Below are 17,526 nucleotides of genomic sequence, written 5' to 3'. Positions count from 1 at the left end.
GCTGGTACAGTGTACTGTATGTGCTGGTAGTGCAGTGTACTGTGTGTGCTGGTACAGTGTACTGTATGTGCTGGTAGTGCAGTGTACTGTGTGTGCTGGTACAGTGTACTGTATGTGCTGGTAGTGCAGTGTACTGTGTGTGCTGGTACAGTATATTGTGTGTGCTGGTAGTACAGTATACTGTGTGTGCTGGTACAGTGTACTGTGTGTGCTGGTAGTACAGTATACTGTGTGTGCTGGTACAGTGTACTGTATGTGCTGGTAGTACAGTATACTGTGTGTGCTGGTACAGTGTACTGTGTGTGCTGGTAGTACAGTATACTGTGTGTGCTGGTACAGCTTACTGTATGTGCTGGTACAGTATATTGTGTGTGCTGGTAGTGCAGTGTACTGTGTGTGCTGGTACAGTGTACTGTGTGTGCTGGTACAGTGTACTGTGTGTGCTGGTACAGTATATTGTGTGTGCTGGTACAGTATATTGTGTGTGCTGGTACAGTGTACTGTGTGTGCTGGTACAGTATATTGTGTGTGCTGGTACAGTATATTGTGTGTGCTGGTACAGTGTACTGTGTGTGCTGGTACAGTGTACTGTGTGTGCTGGTACAGTATATTGTGTGTGCTGGTACAGTATATTGTGTGTGCTGGTACAGTATATTGTGTGTGCTGGTACAGTATATTGTGTGTGCTGGTACAGTGTACTGTATGTGCTGGTAGTGCAGTGTACTGTGTGTGCTGGTACAGTATATTGTGTGTGCTGGTAGTGCAGTGTACTGTGTGTGCTGGTACAGTGTACTGTGTGTGCTGGTACAGTGTACTGTGTGTGCTGGTACAGTGTACTGTATGTGCTGGTACAGTATATTGTGTGTGCTGGTAGTGCAGTGTACTGTGTGTGCTGGTACAGTGTACTGTGTGTGCTGGTACAGTGTACTGTGTGTGCTGGTACAGTATATTGTGTGTGCTGGTACAGTATATTGTGTGTGCTGGTAGTGCAGTGTACTGTGTGTGCTGGTACAGTGTACTGTATGTGCTGGTACAGTATATTGTGTGTGCTGGTAGTGCAGTGTACTGTGTGTGCTGGTACAGTGTACTGTGTGTGCTGGTAGTGCAGTGTACTGTGTGTGCTGGTACAGTATATTGTGTGTGCTGGTACAGTGTACTGTGTGTGCTGGTACAGTGTACTGTGTGTGCTGGTAGTGCAGTGTACTGTGTGTGCTGGTACAGTGTACTGTGTGTGCTGGTACAGTGTACTGTGTGTGCTGGTAGTGCAGTGTACTGTGTGTGCTGGTACAGTGTACTGTGTGTGCTGGTAGTGCAGTGTACTGTGTGTGCTGGTACAGTGTACTGTGTGTGCTGGTACAGTGTACTGTATGTGCTGGTACAGTGTACTGTGTGTGCTGGTACAGTATATTGTGTGTGCTGGTACAGTATATTGTGTGTGCTGGTACAGTGTACTGTGTGTGCTGGTACAGTATATTGTGTGTGCTGGTACAGTATATTGTGTGTGCTGGTACAGTGTACTGTGTGTGCTGGTACAGTGTACTGTGTGTGCTGGTACAGTATATTGTGTGTGCTGGTACAGTATATTGTGTGTGCTGGTACAGTATATTGTGTGTGCTGGTACAGTATATTGTGTGTGCTGGTACAGTGTACTGTATGTGCTGGTAGTGCAGTGTACTGTGTGTGCTGGTACAGTATATTGTGTGTGCTGGTAGTGCAGTGTACTGTGTGTGCTGGTACAGTGTACTGTGTGTGCTGGTACAGTGTACTGTGTGTGCTGGTACAGTGTACTGTATGTGCTGGTACAGTATATTGTGTGTGCTGGTAGTGCAGTGTACTGTGTGTGCTGGTACAGTGTACTGTGTGTGCTGGTACAGTGTACTGTGTGTGCTGGTACAGTATATTGTGTGTGCTGGTACAGTATATTGTGTGTGCTGGTAGTGCAGTGTACTGTGTGTGCTGGTACAGTGTACTGTATGTGCTGGTACAGTATATTGTGTGTGCTGGTAGTGCAGTGTACTGTGTGTGCTGGTACAGTGTACTGTGTGTGCTGGTAGTGCAGTGTACTGTGTGTGCTGGTACAGTATATTGTGTGTGCTGGTACAGTGTACTGTGTGTGCTGGTACAGTGTACTGTGTGTGCTGGTAGTGCAGTGTACTGTGTGTGCTGGTACAGTGTACTGTGTGTGCTGGTACAGTGTACTGTGTGTGCTGGTAGTGCAGTGTACTGTGTGTGCTGGTACAGTGTACTGTGTGTGCTGGTAGTGCAGTGTACTGTGTGTGCTGGTACAGTGTACTGTGTGTGCTGGTACAGTGTACTGTATGTGCTGGTACAGTGTACTGTGTGTGCTGGTACAGTGTACTGTGTGTGCTGGTAGTGCAGTGTACTGTGTGTGCTGGTACAGTGTACTGTATGTGCTGGTACAGTGTACTGTGTGTGCTGGTACAGTGTACTGTGTGTGCTGGTACAGTATACTGTGTGTGCTGGTACAGTGTACTGTATGTGCTGGTACAGTATATTGTGTGTGCTGGTAGTACAGTGTACTGTGTGTGCTGGTAGTGCAGTGTACTGTGTGTGCTGGTAGTACAGTGTACTGTGTGTGCTGGTAGTACAGTGTACTGTGTGTGCTGGTACAGTATATTGTGTGTGCTGGTAGTGCAGTGTACTGTGTGTGCTGGTAGTGCAGTGTACTGTGTGTGCTGGTACAGTGTACTGTGTGTGCTGGTACAGTGTACTGTGTGTGCTGGTACAGTATATTGTGTGTGCTGGTACAGTATATTGTGTGTGCTGGTAGTGCAGTGTACTGTGTGTGCTGGTACAGTGTACTGTGTGTGCTGGTACAGTATAGTGTGTGTGCTGGTAGTGCAGTGTACTGTGTGTGCTGGTACAGTGTAATGTGTGTGCTGGTACAGTGTACTGTGTGTGCTGGTACAGTGTACTGTGTGTGCTGGTAGTACAGTGTACTGTGTGTGCTGGTACAGTATATTGTGTGTGCTGGTAGTGCAGTGTACTGTGTGTGCTTGTACAGTGTACTGTGTGTGCTGGTAGTGCAGTGTACTGTGTGTGCTGGTACAGTATATTGTGTGTGCTGGTAGTGCAGTGTACTGTGTGTGCTGGTAGTGCAGTGTACTGTGTGTGCTGGTACAGTATATTGTGTGTGCTGGTAGTGCAGTGTACTGTGTGTGCTGGTAGTGCAGTGTACTGTATGTGCTGGTACAGTATATTGTGTGTGCTGGTAGTGCAGTGTACTGTGTGTGCTGGTACAGTGTACTGTGTGTGCTGGTACAGTATAGTGTGTGTGCTGGTAGTGCAGTGTACTGTGTGTGCTGGTACAGTGTAATGTGTGTGCTGGTACAGTGTACTGTGTGTGCTGGTACAGTGTACTGTGTGTGCTGGTAGTACAGTGTACTGTGTGTGCTGGTACAGTATATTGTGTGTGCTGGTAGTGCAGTGTACTGTGTGTGCTGGTACAGTGTACTGTGTGTGCTGGTACAGTATATTGTGTGTGCTGGTAGTACAGTGTACTGTGTGTGCTGGTAGTACAGTATACTGTGTGTGCTGGTAGTACAGTGTACTGTGTGTGCTGGTACAGTATATTGTGTGTGCTGGTACAGTATATTGTGTGTGCTGGTAGTGCAGTGTACTCTGTGTGCTGGTAGTGCAGTGTACTGTGTGTGCTGGTAGTGCAGTGTACTGTGTGTGCTGGTACAGTATATTGTGTGTGCACAAAGCAGGAGTTCTCTCGCTCACTTCACAAGTGAGTAGTGGGCTGCGACTGGGGCTACTGGCCAACACAGTCAACATATTCTGTCATATTTCTTCCAGCAATTATGCAAAATCGTTAGCCCCCCCCCCCCCCCAAAAAAAGTAGTCACTCCTACAGTAGTCACTCCCTCCAAAAAACATCACAACAGTAGTCCCTCCCCTCCAAAAAACTCACAACAGTAGTCCCCCCCCAAAAAAAAAATCTGAACAGTAGTCCTTCCTCCCAGAAAAATCAGAACAGTAGTCCCTCCCCCCCAAAAAAATCTGAACAGTAGTCCCTCCCCCCAAAACTCACAACAGTAGTCCCTCCCCTCAAAAAAAATCTGAACAGTAGTCCCTTCACCCCAAAAAATAATTAGTGGTGATGTGTTATTTATTTTAGAGCTTAGAAGGAACATTCACGCAGATGTACTTATGAACTGATGGTTTCAAGTTATCCTGACTGTTATAAAGCCCAGCCCAGCAGGTTAGATAAGGACACATCCTACTGAATATACACACTTGTCTTTCTTTATTGACAGATCCCTGACAAGGCCCTTGAGAACGTGCTCTCTACAATGTTGCCACTACTTTAGCAAACTATCTACCTGCTTGGACAATGTAGTTTGAAAGGCTGGTATTCGTATAAAGGTATTTATTTACCATCCCTTTATCCTGGTTGTTGTTTGATGACTCTGTAAAACTTCCCGGGGCGCCGTCAGGAGGAATGCCATTGGATCAAGTTGTATATTGGATTCACCTCAGCCAATCTCTGATGAGGAGAGTACTGAATACATAATGAGAGTGGTTAGAAACCATAGAACCTGATGATGTGTTTCCACCACAGTTAACTAACACGTTCCCTTCCTGCTCCAAACTGCCTGCTCCAAACTGCCTGCTCCAAACTGTCTGCTCCAAACTGCCTGCTCCAAACTGCCTGCTCCAAACTGCCTGCTCCAAACTGCCTCCTCCAAACTGCCTGCTCCAAACTGCCTCCTCCAAACTGCCTGCTCCAAACTGCCTGCTTCAAACTGCCTCCTCCAAACTGCCTGCTCCAAACTGCCTCCTCCAAACTGCCTCCTCCAAACTGCCTGCTCCAAACTGCCTGCTTCAAACTGCCTGCTCCAAACTGCCTGCTCCAAACTTTCTGCTCCAAACTGTCTGCTCCAAACTGCCTGCTCCAAACTGACTGCTTCAAACTGCCTGCTTCAAACTGCCTGCTCCAAACTGCCTGCTCCAAACTGCCAGCTCCAAACTGCCTGCTCCAAACTGCCTGCTCCAAACTGCCTGCTCCAAACTGCCTGCTCCAAACTGCCTGCTCCAAACTGCCTGCTCCAAACTGCCTGCTCCAAACTGCCTGCTCCAAACTGCCTGCTCCAAACTGCCTGCTCCAAACTGCCTGCTCCAAACTGCCAGCTCCAAACTGCCTGCTCCAAACTGCCTGCTCCAAACTGCCTGCTCCAAACTGCCTGCTGGTCTTACTGGAGTCCAACACATAACCAAAAAGACATTACAGACTTTACCATTTATATACACTACATGTTTATGTTTTAAATGTGTGTGTATGTGTTCATCTATCAGTAACACATACAGTACATACACACAACAAGTAGGTCACATGGGGGAGAGGCGTTGTGCTGTGAGGTGTTGCTTTATTTGTTTTTTGAAACCAGGTTTGCTGTTCATTTGCTCTTTACAAGATAGAAGGGAGTTCCGTGCACTCATGGCTCTGTATAATACTGTATGTTTACTTCATTTGGTCTGGACCTGGGGACTGTGAAAAGATCCCTGGTGGCATGTTTAGTGGGGTAAGTGTGTGTTTGTCAGTGCAGTGTGTAAGTTGACTATGCAAAACATTTGGAATCTCCAACACATTGTTTCTTATAAATCAAGAAGTGACATAGTCAATCTTTTCTCAACTCTTAGCTAAGAGAGAGTGGCTTGTATAGTATTAATATCAGCCTTCTGATTACAATGAAGAGCAAGACGTGCCGCTCTGTTCTGGGCCAGTTGCAGCTTAACTAGGTTTTTCCTTGCAGCACTTGATCATATGACTGGACAATAATCAAGATAAGATAAAACTAGAGCCTGCAGAACTTGCTTTGTGGAGTATGGTGTCAAAAAAGCAGAGCCTCTCTTTATTACGGACAGACACCTCCCCATCTTTACAACCATTGAATCTATATTTTGACCATGACAGACAGACCTCTCCCCATCTCTTTATTACAGACAGACCTCTCCCCATCTCTTTACTACAGACAGACCTCTCCCCATCTCTTTACTACAGACAGACCTCTCCCCATCTCTTTATTACAGACAGATCTCTCCCCATCTCTTTATTACAGACAGACCTCTCCCCATCTCTTTATTACAGACAGACCTCTCCCCATCTCTTTATTACAGACAGACCTCTCCCCATCTCTTTACTACAGACAGACCTCTCCCCATCTCTTTACTACAGACAGACCTCTCCCCATCTCTTTACTACAGACAGACGTCTCCCCATCTCTTTACTACAGACAGACCTCTCCCCATCTCTTTATTACAGACAGACCTCTCCCCATCTCTTTATTACAGACAGACCTCTCCCCATCTCTTTATTACAGACAGACCTCTCCCCATCTCTTTATTACAGACAGACCTCTCCCCATCTCTTTACTACAGACAGACCTCTCCCCATCTCTTTACTACAGACAGACCTCTCCCCATCTCTTTACTACAGACAGACCTCTCCCCATCTCTTTACTACAGACAGACCTCTCCCCATCTCTTTACTACAGACAGACCTCTCCCCATCTCTTTACTACAGACAGACCTCTCCCCATCTCTTTACTACAGACAGACCTCTCCCCATCTCTTTACTACAGACAGACCTCTCCCCATCTCTTTACTACAGACAGACCTCTCCCCATCTCTTTACTACAGACAGACCTCTCCCCATCTCTCTACTACAGACAGACCTCTCCCCATCTCTTTACTACAGACAGACCTCTCCCCATCTCTTTACTACAGACAGACCTCTCCCCATCTCTTTACTACAGACAGACCTCTGCCCATCTCTTTACTACAGACAGACCTCTCCCCATCTCTTTATTACAGACAGACCTCTCCCCATCTCTTTACTACAGACAGACCTCTCCCCATCTCTTTACTACAGACAGACCTCTCCCCATCTCTTTACTACAGACAGACCTCTCCCCATCTCTTTACTACAGACAGACCTCTCCCCATCTCTTTACTACAGACAGACCTCTCCCCATCTCTTTACTACAGACAGACCTCTGCCCATCTCTTTACTACAGACAGACCTCTCCCCATCTCTTTATTACAGACAGACCTCTCCCCATCTCTTTACTACAGACAGACCTCTCCCCATCTCTTTACTACAGACAGACCTCTCCCCATCTCTTTATTACAGACAGACCTCTCCCCATCTCTTTACTACAGACAGACCTCTCCCCATCTCTTTACTACAGACAGACCTCTCCCCATCTCTTTACTACAGACAGACCTCTCCCCATCTCTTTACTACAGACAGGCCTCTCCCCATCTCTTTATTACAGACAGACCTCTCCCCATCTCTTTACTACAGACAGACCTCTCCCCATCTCTTTACTACAGACAGACCTCTCCCCATCTCTTTACTACAGACAGACCTCTGCCCATCTCTTTACTACAGACAGACGTCTCCCCTTCTCTTTACTACAGACAGACGTCTCCCCATCTCTTTACTACAGACAGACCTCTCCCCATCTCTTTACTACAGACAGACCTCTGCCCATCTCTTTACTACAGACAGACCTCTCCCCATCTCTTTACTACAGACAGACCTCTCCCCATCTCTTTACTACAGACAGACCTCTGCCCATCTCTTTATTACGGACAGACGTCTCCCCATCTTTACTACCATTGAATCTATATATTTTGACCAGGACAGTTTACAATCTAAGGTAACGCCAAGTAATAGTCTCCTCAACTGGTTCAACAGCCACACCATTCATTACCAGATTCAGCTGAGGTCCTGAACTTAAGGAATGATTTGTACCAAATACAATGCTCTTAGTTTTAGAGATGTTCAGGCCCAGTTTATTACTGGCCACCCATTCCAAAACAGAATGCAACTCTTTGTTAAGGGTATCAGTGGCTTAATTGGCTGTGTGTGTGTGTGTGTGTGTGTGTGTGTGTGTGTGTGTGTGTGTGTGTGTGTGTGTGTGTGTGTGTGTGTGTGTGTGTGTGTGTGTGTGTGTGTGTGTGTGTGTGTGTGTGTGTGTGTGTGTGTGTGTGTGTGTGTGTGTGTGTGTGTGTGCATGTGTTGTAATGGTGGTGGGGGGCTAAAGAGATGAGGTGGTGTGAGCCAGGTTTGCAGTCTGCCAGTCCCGCCTCCCTGGTCTCTCTCCAGCCTTGATGTATGCCTGGCTAGAGTGGAGATGCCCTCTGCTGTGTGACAAAAAGGCACAGGCAGCCATCTGCCATGCAGGGTACCAGCACAGGGCTTGGACTGGAAACTCTCACAACACAGTCCAAGTGCCAAACCCGCTCCCCTTACCATCACCACACTCACAGCAGAATGGCTCTTCTTCTGTGAGTGTGGTGATGGTAAGAACCATTCTGTGGTGATGGTAAGAGCCATTCTGCTGTAAGTGTGGTGATGGTAAGAGCCATTCTGCTGTGAGTGTGGTGATGGTAAGAGCCATTCTGCTGTGAGTGTGGTGATGGTAAGAGCCATTCTGCAGTGAGTGTGGTGATGGTAAGAGCCATTCTGCTGTGAGTGTTGTGATGGTAAGAACCATTCTGCTGTGAGTGTGGTGATGGTAAGAACCATTCTGCTGTGAGTGTGGTGATGGTAAGAGCCATTCTGCTGTGAGTGTTGTGATGGTAAGAGCCATTCTGCAGTGAGTGTGGTGATGGTAAGAGCCATTCTGCTGTGAGTGTTGTGATGGTAAGAACCATTCTGCTGTGAGTGTGGTGATGGTAAGAACCATTCTGCTGTGAGTGTGGTGATGGTAAGAGCCATTCTGCTGTGAGTGTTGTGATGGTAAGAGCCATTCTGCAGTGAGTGTGGTGATGGTAAGAGCCATTCTGCTGTGAGTGTGGTGATGGTAAGAGCCATTCTACTGTGAGTGTGGTGATGGTAAGAACCATTCTGCATGGCACAGGAACGAGAGAAATAGAGAAACAGGAAGCTGCCATGTCCAATATCATCTCTCTGGTGGTGGTGTCAGGAGGGAGGAAAGGGGTGAGGGATGGAGGGAGACAGAGGGATGAGAAGACAGCCTTGGGGCTGTGTGAGGGCTTTAAAACACACATCACACAAACACACACACACACATGTACACTGTACCTTTGGCAAATTGGCTTCATCCACACTGCCCCACCAGCCTGGGGTTTGGGGGATCAGGGCTTTACCACACCATGGATGGGAACCTCTCTTTGATGTAAACTGTTGGGAGAGTTGGAGCTGGGGGCAAAGAGAAGGGGATCAGCTGCTGAAAGAGCAGGAGGTGTGGGAACCATAGGGCAGCGCTGGAGGGGAGATGGAGAGTTTCAATATGGGAGCTCTCACTACACAGCACAGCCTAGCAGAGAACTGGCCAGCCCTGGGTTAACAGCTTAAACAACACTCACCAGCAGTCTCAATGCCTCCCTAGTCCACAACCTCCCTGCTTCTATTACACAAAACCAAACACACTGTTTATCAGATTGATAGAAGGATCACATGCATTTGGTATAGTAATCATCTCTGTCCTGGGCCCTGATCAGAATAAGTCATATAATGTGGAAAAATAGCTAGTTCTGTGATGATGAATGGGGAAGAGGAGGAGAGAGGGGAGGTGAAGTGAGTGAGAGGTGGAAATAGAGAGTGGAGAACCGTCCTGCTGGTTAAATCATCACTCTGGTGAGAGAGATGGATATGATAGGCAACACAGCCTTCCACTGGGTGGTCGGTCTTTCCGGTGCCTCACAGTAGGCCTACCCATCTTCAGCTCATATCCTAACGTACATTCTACCACAGGATACATGACAGGACAGTGGACACAGGGCAGTTGTTTGACAGACAGTAATAACATACAATTAATACGCCTATCGGTGAAAGGCCATGTTCAGGATTCCCTGAACAGTGTCTATGATCATGTTAGACGATCTGCCTAGCTGTTTCTCTTCATCAGACAGTCAGATGGAGGATGATTGACAGCCGCCCCAGCCACTGGCGACACCCAAAATTTGATCAGAGCAGCAGTGGTTGGCTGATGCTGGGTGGAAGTCACTTTCAGAATGAGCTCATGCGAGCTAGTTAGACTCCATTTTGAAAGCACCCCTAGCCTAAAGTAGCTGCATGCACATCTGGAAGCGATTACTCATTTCAGATGTTCATTGTTTGCTGTGGAGTCTCTCTCCTCTCTCTGTTGCGCCACCTCTAATCCCTCTGTTACTTATGGGCCGCCATGTTTGGCCAGCGACGTACAGCCCTGCCTTGTGGAGCCCCGCCAATCCCAAATCAAGACAATTTGTTAACTTTATCAGGAGCAAGACTAACCTCGTAAATACAAGAGGAGAGGAGGAGCGACCAGCACAGTACAACACATTCACTTCCCTTCCAGGACAAGCAACAAGAGACTTCTGTCCTTCAAGCTTTCTCCTCTCTCTTGTCAATGTTGGATACTTTCCCTTTCTATCTTTTTCTTCTTCTGTGGTTAGTCATGTTCACTCTGACTATTGTTTCTTCTTCTGTGGTTAGTCATGTTCACTCTGACTATTGTTTCTTCTTCTGTGGTTAGTCATGTTCACTCTGACTATTGTTTCTTCTTCTGTGGTTAGTCATGTTCACTCTGACTATTGTTTCTTCTTCTGTGGTTAGTCATGTTCACTCTGACTATTGTTTCTTCTTCTGTGGTTAGTCATGTTCACTCTGACTATTGTTTCTTCTTCTGTGGTTAGTCATGTTCACTCTGACTATTGTTTCTTCTTCTGTGGTTAGTCATGTTCACTCTGACTATTGTTTCTTCTTCTGTGGTTAGTCATGTTCACTCTGACTATTGTTTCTTCTTCTGTGGTTAGTCATGTTCACTCTGACTATTGTTTCTTCTTCTGTGGTTAGTCATGTTCACTCTGACTATTGTTTCTTCTTCTGTGGTTAGTCATGTTCACTCTGACTATTGTTTCTTCTTCTGTGGTTAGTCATGTTCACTCTGACTATTGTTTCTTCTTCTGTGGTTAGTCATGTTCACTCTGACTATTGTTTCTTCTTCTGTGGTTAGTCATGTTCACTCTGACCATTGTTTCTTCTTCTGTGGTTAGTCATGTTCACTCTGACTATTGTTTCTTCTTCTCTGGTTTGTCAAGTTCACTCTGACTATTGTTTTTTTAAGTTCCCCAATGGGACGTTTTTTCAATACTTGTGTAGATTATTTGGGGAAATTGACTGTAATCCCTTTAATTTCCTCTCAACAATACTCATTTGATCTTTCCGTTCAGGCTTGTGTGCCGCATTGAGTCTTCATTTTCATTATGTCGCAGGCACAGCACGGGAATCTCATTTAAATTTGACATTTCAGCATCTGGTTTCAATTTCCCCAGGATAGAAAAAGTGTGTGTGTGTGTGTGTGTGTGCATATGGGCGGGGCACCCATTAGTTTGGGGAGCAGGGAGGGCTAGTTGAAAACCTTGTCTAAGCGAGTCTCGACTATAGGAGATGATCATAGTTAATTGAGTTAGCCTGTGCTCAGCCCCAGCGTGCTACTGTAAACCTGGGGAGTGATTGGTCAGGTCTGGACAGTTAGAGCAGAGCCAGACCCAGGCAGAGCCATGAAGATGTGTCCCACTGCAGACCAGACAGAAGCCTTGCAGCATCCTACCAATGGCTTCTCTCTCCTCAGCCAGCTGTTTGTCAAAATGATCAGAGTTTCCTCTTAATAAATAACTCATTGCAACATGTTGTTACACCATTCTGAACAGGGAAAGATAGTAGATTGATTAGCACACACGATTTCTGTAATAATTACATTTTATTGGGGATAATATTGTTTTGTAAAAAGATAGTCGTTTATAGATGCTTTATAGCTATAGAGAATACCTTCCAATGCCCTTAGAAAGACACTGTCTGACTGACAGGCATGCTGTTCCCTCCAATCATCACATCAGCAGCACAGTGAGAAAAGCCAGGAAGGACAAAGAGGAGGCTTCATGCTGGGACCTGTGTGACTCTAGCCCATACCCACATATTAAGACATGCAGGGAACACACACACACGCACACATGCACACACGCACACACACACACACACACACACACACACACACACACACACACACACACACACACACACACACACACACACACACACACACACACACATACACATACATACATACATACATACATACATACATACATACATACATACATACATACATACATACATACATACATACATACATACATACATACATACATACATACATACATACATACACATACACACACTCACACCCATTCAAACTGTGCTTGGCCTCCCTGTTAATGGCCCAGGAAACACTATCTCATAGGAGACAGCTGTAGGCTCAAATGAGGTAGGGGTAGGGAGGGGGAGAGAGGCAGAATGGAAGTGGATGCTCATTATTCCAAAAACATACAGGACAGCACACAGCAGAGCCATCCCTCCCCCCATTCAAATCAGAACAGGGACAGAGGATCTCACAGAGAGACCAGGGAACCAGAGCCAGCCTCTCTTGGCAAGGCTCCGGATCTGACTGGGGTTCTGGAGAAAGAGTTAGAGGCTCGCTCCAGTCCCTAATCCATTTTTCTCTTTCTTTATTTCTTTCCCCATCTCCACCTCTCTCTTGTACAATTATGTTTCTCCCCATACAGGTTGCCAGGGTTGTCCGCTGCGCTGTGTGATGTGCAGTAATCAGCTGTGTTTGTTGAGGGAAGATGTCGGGGGGGTAGGAGAGAGGACAGCGAGCCAGGCGGGGGAGTGAGGGATGTAGAGGAGGATTGGAGGTCACTTGGTTGTGTTGTTTTAAACACTAGAGGATGACAGCTCTCCTTTGGCCTTCCTCTCTCTCTCCCCTTCTCTCCCTCTCTCTCTCGCTTCATCTCACTCCATACCCAGAGAGAATCCAGTTAAAAGTCTCTCTAGTCTCCTCTCCTCTACTGTATCCTAGTCTCCTCTCCTCCAGTGTTATCAGGTCTCATCTCTTCTGTTCTCTAGTCTCCTCTCCTCTACTTTATCCTAGTCTCCTCTCCTCCAGTGTTATCAGGTCTCATCTCTACTGTTCTCTAGTTTCCTTTCCTCTACTGTATCCTAGTCTCCTCTCCTCCAGTGTTATCAGGTCTCATCTCTACTGTTCTCTAGTCTCCTTTCCTCTATTGTTCTCTAGTTTCCTCTCCTCTACTGTTCTCTAGTGTCCTGTCCTCTATTGTTCTCTAGTCTCCTCTCCTCTAGTGTTCTCTAGTCTCCTCTCCTCTAGTCTCCTCTCATCTAGTGTCCTCTAGTCTCCTTTCCTCTAGTGTCCGTTCTCTAGTCTCCTCTCCTCTCGCCTCATCTCCTCTAATGTTCTCTAGTCTCCTCTCATCTAGTGTCCTCTAGTCTCCTTTCCTCTAGTGCCCATTCTCTAGTCTCCTCTCCTCTAGTTTCCTTTCCTCTAGTGTCCGTTCTCTAGTCTCCTCTCCTCTAGTCTCCTCTAGTCTCCTTTCCTCTAATGTCCGTTCTCTAGTCTCCTCTCATCTAGTGTCCTCTAGTCTCCTTTCCTCTAGTGTCTGTTCTCTAGTCTCCTCTCCTCTAGTCTCCTCTCATCTAGTGTCCTCTAGTCTCCTTTCCTCTAGTGTCTGTTCTGTAGTCTCCTCTCCTCTAGTGTTCTCTAGTCTCCTCTCCTCTAGTCTCCTCTCATCTAGTGTCCTCTAGTCTCCTTTCCTCTAGTGTCCGTTCTCTAGTCTCCTCTCCTCTAGTGTTCTCTAGTCTCCTTTCCTCTAGTGTCCGTTCTCTAGTCTCCTCTCCTCTAGTGTTCTCTAGTCTCCTCTCCTCTAATCTAGTGTCCTCTAGTCTCCTTTCCTCTAGTGTCCGTTCTCTAGTCTCCTCTCCTCTAGTGTTCTCTAGTCTCCTTTCCTCTAGTGTCCGTTCTCTAGTCTCCTCTCCTCTAGTGTTCTCTAGCTGAGGAGAGTGTCTCTCTTCATGTAGACTTGCTATCGTTTGGAGTGTGAAGAGCTATCTTTCAGTGGGAGGATTTTGCGGCACTTGTCAAGGCTTTGACTCACACAACATCTCTGATCAGGATATTTCCATCCGGCTGGCCTTGCCTGTACAGATGGAGCCAGTGTTCTAGTGAAGCTGATGTTTATGTTTATATCCTCCTTTTTCTCAGCGGGACTACCCTGCCTCTTTTGACCCGCGCTCATGAGCACATTCACAACTCAGCTGGAGTGTTGTTAGGCTATGTGGAGGACTAAGAGTATTTTGCCAAGCTAGAATACGTCTTGTGTGCAAACAATTATTTTTTACATTCCTTTTGCAAACCTGCGTTTCCATGGAGGCTTATATTGTCATCAACAACACCTCTGACTACCAACAAGAGATAAGAAATATACAAATCCCATTGCTTTAGAGTCAGGTACACCGCATGTGGAGACTTGTGTTTTCTGCTGCTGTACATGAGAAGGTGTAGGGTCCCCTGATTAGCCAGAGAAGCCTGGAGATACCATTACCTCCCATATATCTCCATCTGAAAGCCAATTCCTACAGGAGGATTGGGTTCCCCTCCCCACTGCCATACAGAAACTACCTCCCTCATGCTACAAGGAGCAGGCAGAGGGAGAGGGGGTATCTCAGCGATGGCCAATTAAGTGCTTAAAGGGTTTAGGCAGGAATTTGTTGGCTGTCAGGTAGTTGATGTTTCCTGGCGTGAGCCTATCTTTGATCTGTGTGGGGCGGACGGAGGTGGAGGAGGTGACTAGAAGCAGGTTCAGGGGGAGTAGGTGGAGGGAGGTGGAGGAGGTGACTAGAAGCAGGTTCAGGGGGAGTAGGTGGAGGGAGGTGGAGGAGGTGCACCATGGTGACTAGGAGCAGGTTCAGGGGGAGTAGGTGGAGGGAGGTGTAGGAGGTGCACCATGGTGACTAGGAGAAGGTTCAGGGGGAGTAGGTGGAGGGAGGTGGAGGAGGTGCACCATGGTGACTAGGAGCATGTTGAGGGGTTAGTAGGTGGAGGGAGGTGCACCATGGTGACTAGGAGCAGGTTCAGGGGGAGTAGGTGGAGGGAGGGGGAGGAGGTGCACCATGGTGACTAGGAGCAGGTTCAGGGGGAGTAGGTGGAGGGAGGGGGAGGAGGTGCACCATGTTGACTAGGAGCAGGTTCAGGGGGAGTAGGTGGAGGGAGGTGGAGGAGGTGCACCATGGTGACTAGGAGCAGGTTGAGGGGTTAGTAGGTGGAGGGAGGTGCACCATGGTGACTAGGTGCAGGTTCAGGGGAGTAGGTGGAGGGAGGTGGAGGAGGTGCACCATGGTGACTAGGTGCAGGTTCAGGGGGAGTAGGTGGAGGGAGGGGGAGGAGGTGCACCATGTTGACTAGGAGCAGGTTCAGGGGAGTAGGTGGAGGGAGGGGGAGGAGGTGCACCATGGTGACTAGGAGCAGGTTCAGGGGGAGTAGGTGGAGGGAGGGGGAGGAGGTGCACCATGGTGACTAGGAGCAGGTTCAGGGGGAGTAGGTGGAGGGAGGGGGAGGAGGTGCACCATGGTGACTAGGAGCAGGTTCAGGTGGAGTAGGTGGAGGGAGGGGGAGGAGGTGCACCATGGTGACTAGGAGCAGGTTCAGGGGCATGACAATGAGATGGTGGAGAGGAGAATAGTCTGGTCATATTCCACACACACGCACGCACGCACACACACACACACAGACACACACACACACAGTCACACAGATTCAGAAACACACACACGTACACAGTCATACAGATTCATAAACACACACACACACGTACACACACATTCACATGAGTATAGACACATACAGGGTCCACTTAGAGCTTTGGGCCAGTAACCGGAAGGTGGATCAAATCCCAGAGCTGACGAGTTAAAAATCTGTCATTCTTCCCCTGAGCAAGACCCACTGTTCCCCAGGCACCGATGACATGGATGTCAATTAAGCCAGCCCCCCGCACCTCAGAGGGGATTCAGAAGGGTGGGGTTAAATGTGGAAGACACATTTCAGTTGAATACATTCAGTTGGACATCTGACTAGGTATCCCCCTTTCCTTTCCATACACAAACACTCATAAACTCATAGCCAGGACCATCATACACAGGTACACATTGTGCTGACCCTGCATACTTTAGGCTGAGTAGAATTTCAGCCTGTAGTTTATGAGAACATGTTTTGTGTGTGTACAGACAGATACACCCGAGCTGGGAAAGTGATTACTGGCACGCCATCTATAGATGGAGGGTTGTCGGTTTTTCATTACCTTCTGTCCTCTCATAAATCTCTCCAGTTTATCTTCAACACTACCGCTGGGGAGGCAGAGCTAGGCTTTAGCTAGGCTCTGACCCTCTGATTGCAGCCCACAACCATCCTGCCTCTCAGCTTTTACAATGCTGCTGTGACATACATACTTTTCCATATTGTAACTGGACTGAGTTACTGGGGTATACATTTCATAGAGTGCTAAGTGCACTACTTTTGATGACAAGTCTAGTCAAAAGTAGTGCACTTTGTAGAATATAGGATGTGGTTTGTGTTCTATTCATATAGTCAAGATAAAGGACACTGTCTCTAATGTCCGTAGTGTGTATATGATGCTGTGATACTATCATGCTGTTGTCAAGATGAATGAGACAGCTCACGGATCATTGTTCCCATTCAAACAGCATTTCCCTCTGTCACATTAGCTCAGCCGCTGTTGTTCTCATCCATTAGACATTAGACAGGGATGCACAAGCTCCTACACCCCCACACTAATGGGCCTTTTAACTGGGAAAATGCATCTCTGAGTGACTATAGGAGCGGGTCTGATGTCAGCGAGGGGAGTGGTTTATATTACAGCGCTTCCCAATCCGGTTGTGAACCCTGTACAACAGCTGTGTTTGAAGTGGCAATACCTGTAGATGGGTTGTAATGCAAACATAGGCTCCATTCAGTCATTCAGTCCAGTCAGTGTCAGGGTTGTGTGGATAAACAGGAAGTGAAAGTGACGCGATGATGAAGAGGGGATGATGTGTGTGTCTGGAGGCGGTTCTTATACCCCACGTCAGGGTGTGTCACTCACACACTCATTAGGCTGACACAGAGAGACAGTATGAGGTGGTAATGAGGGGAGATGATAGGTCAGAGTGTGTCCCTCACACACTCATTAAGCTGACACAGAGAGACAGTATGAGGTGGTAATGAGGGGAGATGATAGGTCAGAGTGTGTCACTCACACACTCATTAGGCTGACACAGAGAGACAGTGTGAGGTGGTAATGAGGGGAGATGATAGGTCAAAGTGTGTCACTCACACACTCAGTAGGCTGGCACAGAGAGACAGTGTGAGGTGGTAATGAGGGGAGATGATAGGTCAAAGTGTGTCACTCACACACTCATTAGGCTGACACAGAGAGACAGTGTGAGGTGGTAAAGAGGAGAGATGAATGGTCAAAGCCGCTCATGTGTGAATGCACACATGTTTATCTCATTGTCAACAAGGCCTTGTGGGTAGGGGAAGACACTCCAATCTGTGGCCAGTGGTCCAGCCGTTTGTGGTATGACGATCCCTGGTCCTGTATAGTCTCCTCTGATAGAAGTGGTCACTGTGGCCATGT

At 47.4% G+C, this 17,526-nt stretch overlaps 1 protein-coding gene across 7 annotated transcripts in view; it reads left to right on the top strand.

The window, feature by feature from the left end:
- LOC109905862 (roundabout homolog 1) overlaps window positions 1-17,526 on the top strand; it is a 524,894-nt gene that overhangs the window by 373,599 nt on the left and 133,769 nt on the right. The gene's annotated exons all lie outside the window — the stretch shown is intronic.

The sequence above is a fragment of the Oncorhynchus kisutch genome, linkage group LG18, assembly GCF_002021735.2.
Source record: "Oncorhynchus kisutch isolate 150728-3 linkage group LG18, Okis_V2, whole genome shotgun sequence".
NCBI classification, from domain to species: domain Eukaryota; kingdom Metazoa; phylum Chordata; class Actinopteri; order Salmoniformes; family Salmonidae; genus Oncorhynchus; species Oncorhynchus kisutch.
The sequence above is the reverse complement of the archived record's forward strand: the minus strand, read 5'-3'. Positions and strand labels throughout refer to the sequence as shown.